This window comes from Otolemur garnettii, unplaced genomic scaffold, assembly GCF_000181295.1.
Source record: "Otolemur garnettii isolate 467f Iridium unplaced genomic scaffold, OtoGar3 scaffold00146, whole genome shotgun sequence".
NCBI lineage: Eukaryota > Metazoa > Chordata > Mammalia > Primates > Galagidae > Otolemur > Otolemur garnettii.
The window spans coordinates 1,589,384-1,598,027 of record NW_003852541.1 but is presented as its reverse complement, the minus strand read 5'-3'; the positions used below and the strand labels follow the sequence as shown (position 1 = coordinate 1,598,027).

General features: G+C 52.1%; 1 protein-coding gene across 1 annotated transcript in view; it reads left to right on the top strand.

Moving 5' to 3' along the window:
- Window positions 1–8,644, top strand: part of ABLIM2 (actin binding LIM protein family member 2) — a 189,812-nt gene that overhangs the window by 43,099 nt on the left and 138,069 nt on the right. The window lies entirely within an intron of this gene.

The window sequence follows — 8,644 nt, the reverse complement described above, 5'->3', positions numbered from 1 at the left end:
TCAGCTCAGGTGTATGTGGCTGGCACCTTAGCCTCTTGAGCCACAGGTGCCAAGCCAGGTTTCAGCTTTATGAAAGCTCCCCATAGAAGGGCCTCAGAGTCCTAATGTGCTGGAAAAAATTCCAAGCACATCAGGACTGGTAGGACCTGGGCCCAAAAAGAGATACTTTCTTTGTTTTTAACAAATAGTGTTTTTGGTATTTGCAGCACCATGAAAAATATGAAGGAAATTGAAACCCTTGTAGTGTCCCCTAAGTTGTGACTTTATGTACCCACCACCCCAGCTGGCCTTAGTGCTTATAGTAGGATCAGTGCTTAGTAGGATCAGAGCTCCCTTCAGCCCCACACTCCACAGAGACATGTTTGAGACTAGTAACTACACTGGACAGTCTGAGGTACACGGGTCACTTGGCCCCCAGCCAGCACTGGTGTCAGGGAGCTCATAGGCCCACTTTCCATTTTAGAGAAGTGACCTGACTCATTCTAGGTCACACAGTCAGTGGCCCAGGATGATGGGCAAATCCCCTCACCTGTTAAGTTTTGCATCAGGAGAACAGGACACTTTTCTTGCAGAGCTATTGTGGCGATGAAGGGCAGTCAGTGCTCAGAGGCTCCTGTGCAGAGTTCAGCACGGCACGTGGTGGATGAATGATCGTCTGCAACCGGAGGAGGCATCTGGTGTGTGCCTCGAAGGACAAGTTGGGTTTTCACAGGAGAGGTAGGCAGTGGCAGTACTGCCAGGAGAGGAGTTGGGAGCCAAAGCTGTGCTGGGACCATCTGGGACAACTTTGGGATCATGGAGCAGTGGGGGATGTGAGGGAACCAGGAGGGACCAGGCTTGGTGTACTAGGTTGGAGGCTGGGCTATGTTCTGTTGGTTGTGAAGATCCATGGGTGGTTCGTGAGCAGCAGAGGGGCTGAAGCTGAAGGGTGAAGCATGAGCTTGTGCTTAAGGCCACCCCGCCTGATCCTGTCACCTTGGAGAGCTTGTCCTGGGGCCTCCATCATCCTGAATATCCCCTCGTGAGCTCAGTGGGACTCAAGGAGACACTTTCCCCACTGGGTCAGAATGGAGAACTTCTCTGACATTTGAGACTTTAGAGGTCAACTGGGTAAGGAACCTACCTAGGCATAGAATAAGTCAGCCAGTGACCAGCTCCTGGAGGCATCTTGGGGGCCCTCTGGACATGGGCATGGAGTGCCTTCCTATGCTATGCACTGTCATGTCCCCAGATGGGATGGTAGCAGGTCAGTGACAACAATCCCTGAACCCAGGGACAGCCTGTTGAGTGAGTGCTATGTACCAGGCTCGGTGTCCAGCCTCAGGCTTCACTGTCCCCTCTGAGCCTCAGCACTTCACCAAGTGCTCAGCACAGCTGTGCCCTTCCTGTCCAGGTGACAGAGTGAGGCTCAAGGCAAATGGTTTGGAGATAGCAGGGCTAGCCCCAGTGACCTGGACCAGAACCTGAGCCTTAGACACGTCACCGTGGTTCCTCTTCCTGGTCGTAGTGGAGTCATCGTCCTTTGTTGTGGCGGTTTCTCGCATGAAGACCAGGGAATGACAGACATTATTTCTTTGGGATTTCCTGAGCTTTGCCATTGATTGCTGGTGTGGGGACTGCTCGCCTGTAGTCCATCCTGTCTCTTCCTGCAGTGAGCAGCTGGGTCCGTAGGATGCTATGGGGGTTAATCAGCCTAGACACCCTGGTTGATTTGGAGCAAGTAGGAGCCGCTCTGGAACCTGTCCAAAAGATAACACACCCCTCCCAGAGCTGCTAGTTGGTGCCTCACTGATCAAAGTAGTCACATGGCATAAAAGGAGCTGTCTGGGGCCAGAGGAGTCCGGAGATATGTGGAGACCCGGCAGGGTAGAGGTCCCATCTCAAGGACCCAGGGAAAGAAGGCTGCGGTGGTGGAGTTGGAGTGGAAGGTGTGGTTGAAGTGGACCTGTGGCAGGTGGAGCTTAGGCAGGTGGTTATGTGGGTGGAGTCTGTGGTGGGCGGAACTGAGACGGGTAAGCCTGCAGTGAGCGGGAGCTGAGGCAGGTGGGCCTGCCGGTGGGTGGAGGCAGGTGGCTGTAAGTCAATTGGCTGCAGCTGACTTAGACCTGAGGCGAGCAGCTGGAGAGAAACAAAGCAGGGGTTGAATCCTGGCTCTGTCCCTACTGGCTGTGTGGCTTTAGGCTGGTTAGTTAACTTCTCTGAGCTCAGTTTATAATTCTGCCAAATGGACATAAGAGCATCCCACCTCCTAGAATGGCTGTGAAGATTTAAAGCAGGGTCATGCCAGACTTTGGCCATTTTCTTTCTCGGGTCAAAATAGCAAGTGCCTCCTCTTGAGACTTTGGTAGTGGAGGGAGTGTTTTGCTGTCTCCTAGAGGTGTGGAGTGAACCTGTGCAGAGGTTGGGAGAGGACAGGGCAGAACCCACTGATCCCCACTCCTGCCCTGTCTGCACCAGGCAGTTACTGTATGATCTAAGGTAAAATGCATAAGGATGATTTGTAAACTATAAATTACTATCCTTATAAAACCTAACTTTTTGCTTTGTAGGCAAGTTTCAGAAATTTGATCAGGAACAATTTGAAACTTTGTTGTTTTGTTTTGTTTTGTTTTGAGACAGAGCCTCAAGCTGTCCCCCTGAGTAGAGTACTGTGGCATCACAGCTCACAGCAACCTCCAACTCCTGGGCTCAAGCTGTTCTCCTGCCTCAGCCTCCCAAGTAGCTGGGATTACAGGCACCCGCCACAATGCCCAGCTATTTTTTGGTTATAGCCGTCATTGTTGTTTGGTGGGCCCAGGCTGGATGCGAAGTCGCCAGCTCAGGTGTATGTGGCTGGCGCCTTAGCCTCTTGAGCTGCAGGCGCCGAGCCAAAACTTGGTATTTTTTCCTGAGCATTTTCTCCAGAGCAGGGAAGCTGCTATGATCTACTTTATGGGTCCCCAAGCCTTTTGGAGAATGAGACCCCTTTTTCAATTAATTCATGTTCTAATATTTGTATTCAAAATTATCCATATTGCTTAAGAAAATATTTGGCAACAAAAGCAAGAGGGGATTTTGTAACACTTCCAAATGCACCTTCACTTTTTAAAAATCTCCTGAGCAGCTACATGACAGGAAAAACCACAGTCCCTGTACATGCAACACAGACTGCGCGGTCTGTCTGCAGACAGTCACGGTGTGCAGATGCGTGCACTGACTCCTGTGGACTCTCCAAGGTCCCCAGGGAGGGGAGCGGGGGAACCCTGACCTGGGTATATCCCTGGACTTCTCATGAAAGTGTGTGTGTGTGTGGTGAAGTAGGGAAGATATGGGCTACCCACGGGTTGGGAGAGCCTGCCTGGTCTCAGAGGGCGTCTGCACATAAATGATGGGAGGCTTTGCAAAGTGGTGTTCTGACATCTTAGGACGTCACTATGGTGGCATTCCGGTTTTCTCTGACTGCATAATGAGACCTCAGTGGCATACAAACAAATATTCTGTTACACTCACAGGTCCTGTGGGCCACAGCTCCTGTGCGGGAGATGCTTTGTCTCCTCGCACCGACGTCTATGCTTTCAAAATCTCAGAGGACCTGAGCGCGGAGGGCAACTCTAGAGCTGGGGTCAGGATTCTCTGGGGGCATCTTCACTCACACGTCAGCTGAGGCTCCAGCAGCCTTTCCTCCAGAACAGCTCCATGTGGCTCCTGTGTGCAGTCACTTCCTATGGAGGTTTGGGCTTACTCACAGCATGGCTGCTGGATTCCAAGAATGAGTGCCGTAAGAAGGCCAGGCAGAAGTTAGTGGCATTTCAGGAGCTGACTTGGAAGTCAACTGGTGTCTATATTGTCATATTCTTTTGGTCAAGGCAGTCACAAAAATCCACCCAGGTTCAAGAGGAGGAGTCTTAGATTCTACCACTTAATGGAGAAAGAACAGTGCCGTACTGCAGAAGAGCAGGAGGGTGGTTGCTGTTGCCACCTTTGAAAATGTAGCCTGACACTGGTTTGTCTAGATAGCCCGTGAGGGACTCAGTGGGACAAGTTAGAGTGCGGACTTCTGGAAGGGCACAGTGAGAGACGCTGAAACACGTGCTTCCGATGCCACGTGCTGTGGGAAGCGTGAAACAGGCACATGCTCAGAAAGGTCAGAATTCGACGTGATGTGTGTGGCTTCATCCTATTCACTAAGCACCACCCCCATGAAAGGTGCTGGGCTGAGCCAGGCAGGCCTGGGGCCCACAGCCACTTCAGAGGAGACAGATATCAAGGATGCTCAGTGTAGCAGATGGGCATAGGAGGATGGCAGTTCCTGCCCCCAGCTGCCATCACTGTCCACCCCTAGGCCAGCCGTGGGCAGGACACTGAGGGCCCAGGCTGGGTCAGATCCCAGGAGATTGTGGCCTGGGGCTGACAGCAGTGCCCAGAGGGGCGTGTAGAGATTGGCTGAGAGCCTGGTGCATTTTCCCACATTCACTTCCATCCGGAGACGTTTGTGCATAAGCCCTTTGTCCATTCTTAGGACCCTAAGATGGAGCTCAGATGATCATGTCCTTGGGAGGTCACCATCTGGCCGTGGGCAGGTCAGGATCAAATGGGTGAAACCACAGCCTGTGCTGGCAAGGAACTGGGAAAGGGCCAGATCACCTCAAGGCAGCATTCCAGGGGTCCCTACAGACATACTTGTGCGATAATTAAGGCGGAGGGTTGCGTCTCCCAGGAGGACACTGCTCATGCCTGGGGTTCAGGTGGCACTGGCCCATGAGCTTCCTGTGTGTGTCCATGTCTTTGTGTCCACATCTGTCCCCCCACCCTATCCCGTGCCCATGACTGTGAGCAGCTTGGGGACAGGGGCTGTGTCTGCCTTACCGCTTGACAGAGAGCCACCCAATGTATCTTTGCCGAATGCAGGTTCACCATGTCTGACCACATGGGGACAGTCAGAAAACCGCCTGTGGAGCCTGTCACTGGGCCCGGGGTTGTGAGGGCCTTGGTGAGAATGGGGCTGGCTCTAGAGAGCAGTGTCCTAGCCTGTGGTTATAATTAGCAGTCGGCCCTTAAGTAGGTTAGGAAGAAAGTGCACACGTGTGATTTGGCGTGATTTTCCAAAAAGTCACACCTGAGTAGGGCAGTAGGGAGGCCTGGACCTGTCCTGAAACCAAGACAGAACCTGCGAAGTGAATACTCTAAGGGACCCTAAGGAATGGGGACAGGGCGTTGTAAACCCGCAAGAGGGCAGCTGTGTGGGATGGATAAGAATTCAAAGCACCTGCGCCTTGTGCTCTTAATTCCTTGTTTAGAAAATCAGCCCAAGGAAGCCCCTGTACCAGTGGGCAGAGCTAGCACAGGGTGCTTATGGCCACGTGGCGTCTCTAGGGAAGGTCCAGCTGAGCCCACCTCAGCACAGGGCCAGGCCAGCTGTGGTCTCCCCCAGTACTCAGCCCTAGGCAGACCGACTCCTCATTCCCAGCCCCTGCTCCATGGGGGCTTCCAGGCCAGGGGAGGTGGACAGCAGCACTGTGCTTTATGGAAGTGTGCTTGCTACTGTCTGGAGCTGCTCCGCCCACCCTCTGAGCCACCACCTCATGTGGCCTCCTCCCAGAAGCCTTCCCTGACTACATGCAACCCCAACGGGTTCTGTGCTTATTGTCATGGTTGGAAGGACAGATCCAAAAGGGAGCACTGGAGCTGTGCATGCTAGGACCCACGCAGGGGGAGCCGGAACCTCAGAAGTACTTGTGAATGAGCATGGTCTTAGAACACATACTCAAAATTATGAGAATGTAAACTTAGGAAATGTGAAAACCTCAAACCACCATTCAAATGATACAAACAGCAAGTAGAGAGCTCTCTGAAATCATCTTGGAGGATGGAGGACCCTCTACTTCCAGGCTGACCCCGAATTTTCCCCTGCATGAATATTCAAGGGGGTCCCATGTCCTAATATCTAGGTGATTTTTACCTCCAGAGCAAACCCAGGAAGACAAGAGAACAAGAAAAGCATGGGCTGCTGGTCTCTGGCCAAGCTAGGAACTCTGGACCCTGAGATGATGGAACTAAATATAGATCTGTGGACAAACAGCGGAAATGAACAGTTGAAAAAATTCTTGAGGATCATGGAATGAGGGTGCCTTGCTGGCTGGTAGCAAAAGGTAGTCACTGTACCGAGGGAGTTTGACCTTCTTGTACCCCTTAGGCTGGCCCAGCCTGGCCCCTACCCTGCCGCTGGCCCCCGTCTCTCCAGAACCCAGAGCTCTCCTGTTCCTCTCTTGAATAAGACAACACACACTTTGCAGATCAGAAGGTGGCCGAGCCCTCACCTAGCCCTGTGACCCTCTCTGTGAAATGGGGACTGTTCCCATGGGGCACAGAATAGACCAAATGAGAGAATGTCTATAGCCAGGCTGTGTCTGCTGGGTTCACTGCGGTATCCTCAGGGCCTGACCAATTCAGGCCCCAGAGTGGGTCCTCAAACATTTGGGTGAATGAGTGAATGAATGAACCAACCAGTAATATCCTTGTTGCCTTAACATTTGGAGGTGAATGCACCCCAGCCCAGTGGCATGCAATTGGCCTGAATGTGGTCACGGTGGCTCACAGCGTTTCCAACAGAGGATCAGGGCAGATGCTCTGCACTGAATGCAGGGCCACCGGCTGAACGCAGGGCCACCGGCTGAATGCAGGGCCACCGGCTGAACGCAGGGCTATGGGCTGAATGCAGGGCTATGGCAACAGGACGAGACGGGGCCTGCAGCACTTCTCTCTTTCATGTGAACAGGGTCACATGAAAAGTACAGGGCACGCAGTTCAGGAGGTGTCCCATTTGGCCTCCTGGGTTGATGACTGGAGGAAAACATGGGACCTGTGGTTGTGGCATCCTGAATGATGGCAGCTTGGGGATTTCTGTGAATAGGATGGGAAGTCAGTGCCAGGTTTGGTTTTTGCCGGCAGGATGAAGAGGAGGGTGAAGTGTTATGTAGGTAAACAGGCTGGAAGTGGCCTCTGGCTCCCAGGAGGGAAGGCATGGGGTCTGAGGATCAAGAGAAAGAAACCAAGGCACCAACAGGGTTTCCCTTGGCATTCTGGAGCTTTTCCCACCAGGACACACAGGGAGCTGAGAGCTGGCCTTGACGTCACAAGTAGCAGTGGGTAGGGCCTACACTGATTCTACTCAGAGCTCAGGACTGGGTGCAGCTAGGAGAGGCGTGGTGTGCAGAGGTCAGTGTGGAGGACCCCGGCCATCTCGAGATCACCACCAGACTGTCACACTCATGGAACATTGTGGCCAGGGGCCGGGAAGGAGCAGCTCCCTCATGGCAACCCCAGTCTTAAGACTGCCTCTCGCATGGGGCTGAGTCACCAGTTTCACATTTCATCTCTTCCACCCTGTGTCTTGAGCATAGTTGTCCCCATTTTATAGATGAGGAAACAGGCTCAAAGGGACCCTGTGACCTGCCCGAGGTGGCATGCTGGGATTGGTGTCCCTTCATTCAGTTCCTGCCCTTACCAGCACCCCACCAGACACCCACCAAAGTAGACCCATACGTGAGGGCACACCTAGGACAACTGGTGGGTAAGGCTCCTATTTAAACAGTGGACCAGACACTGAAAATTAGGGCCATGGAACAAATAAAGTTTTATTAGAACATGGCCACTCCCATTTGTTTATGTGTTGTCTACAGCTGCTTTGCAGATGTAGGACAGAGCTGAATACTGCCACAGAGACCACATGGCCTGCAAAGCCTAGAATACTCACTATCTGGCCTTTCAGAGGAAACATTGCAGGCTTCCACTCTAGACAGTGTGGCCTTGAGAGGACCTGAGAGTGATATTTTTCCCCTTTCCAATAGGCAGCACCCCCACCCCAACCCCACTGGCACGACTGGCAGAACCTCAACTCATAGCTGGGATTCGCCTGAGGGGCTGTGTCTACTTCAGTAGATATTTGAAATTCCTCATAAGACCAAGCCCCAATTTACAGATGTAAAAATTGAGGCTCCACAGAGTTCAGTCAGGTCCTGAGCTTACACAGTTGCCCCAATGGTGGGTCCAAGCCAGGTTTTGCTGGCTCCTGTCACGGCCCCTCCAGGCCCCTCTGGCTGGTGGTAGAGCAGGAATCCAGTCTGGAAGGGCAACGGTGTGGGGGGGGGGGCTGCAGTGACTTCCTGGAGGACCAAGTCCCTCTTTGTAGCAGAGGTGCTATGTTGACAACACAGATCCCCAGCACACATTTTCAAGGGACATTAGTTACAGCCTTGCATACTTGAATCTTACCCCTTGAGTTGTGTTTTATGTGATTATCTCTGTGGAGACCTGTTAGACCCAGTTATTAGAGCTGATCTTGAAATTGTGGTGAAATGAACCTGCCACATTGTGGTTAAGTCTTGGAATGTGGTTGTTCCTTTTTAAATTTTTATTTATTTATTTTTGATAGACTTTATTTTTTAGAATAGTTCTGGGTTACAGAAAGAAAGTACAGATAAGTTTCTGTGCACTCCCCAACCCCACCCCTGGTTCCCCCATTACTAATGTCTCGCGCTGGTGTGTGCGCTGGTTTACAACTGATGAACCAATATTGAGCCAATATTGATATGTAATTATTGGAAGTCCACAGTTTGAATTAGAGCACCCTCATGATGGTGGACATTCTCTGATTTGGACAAATGTA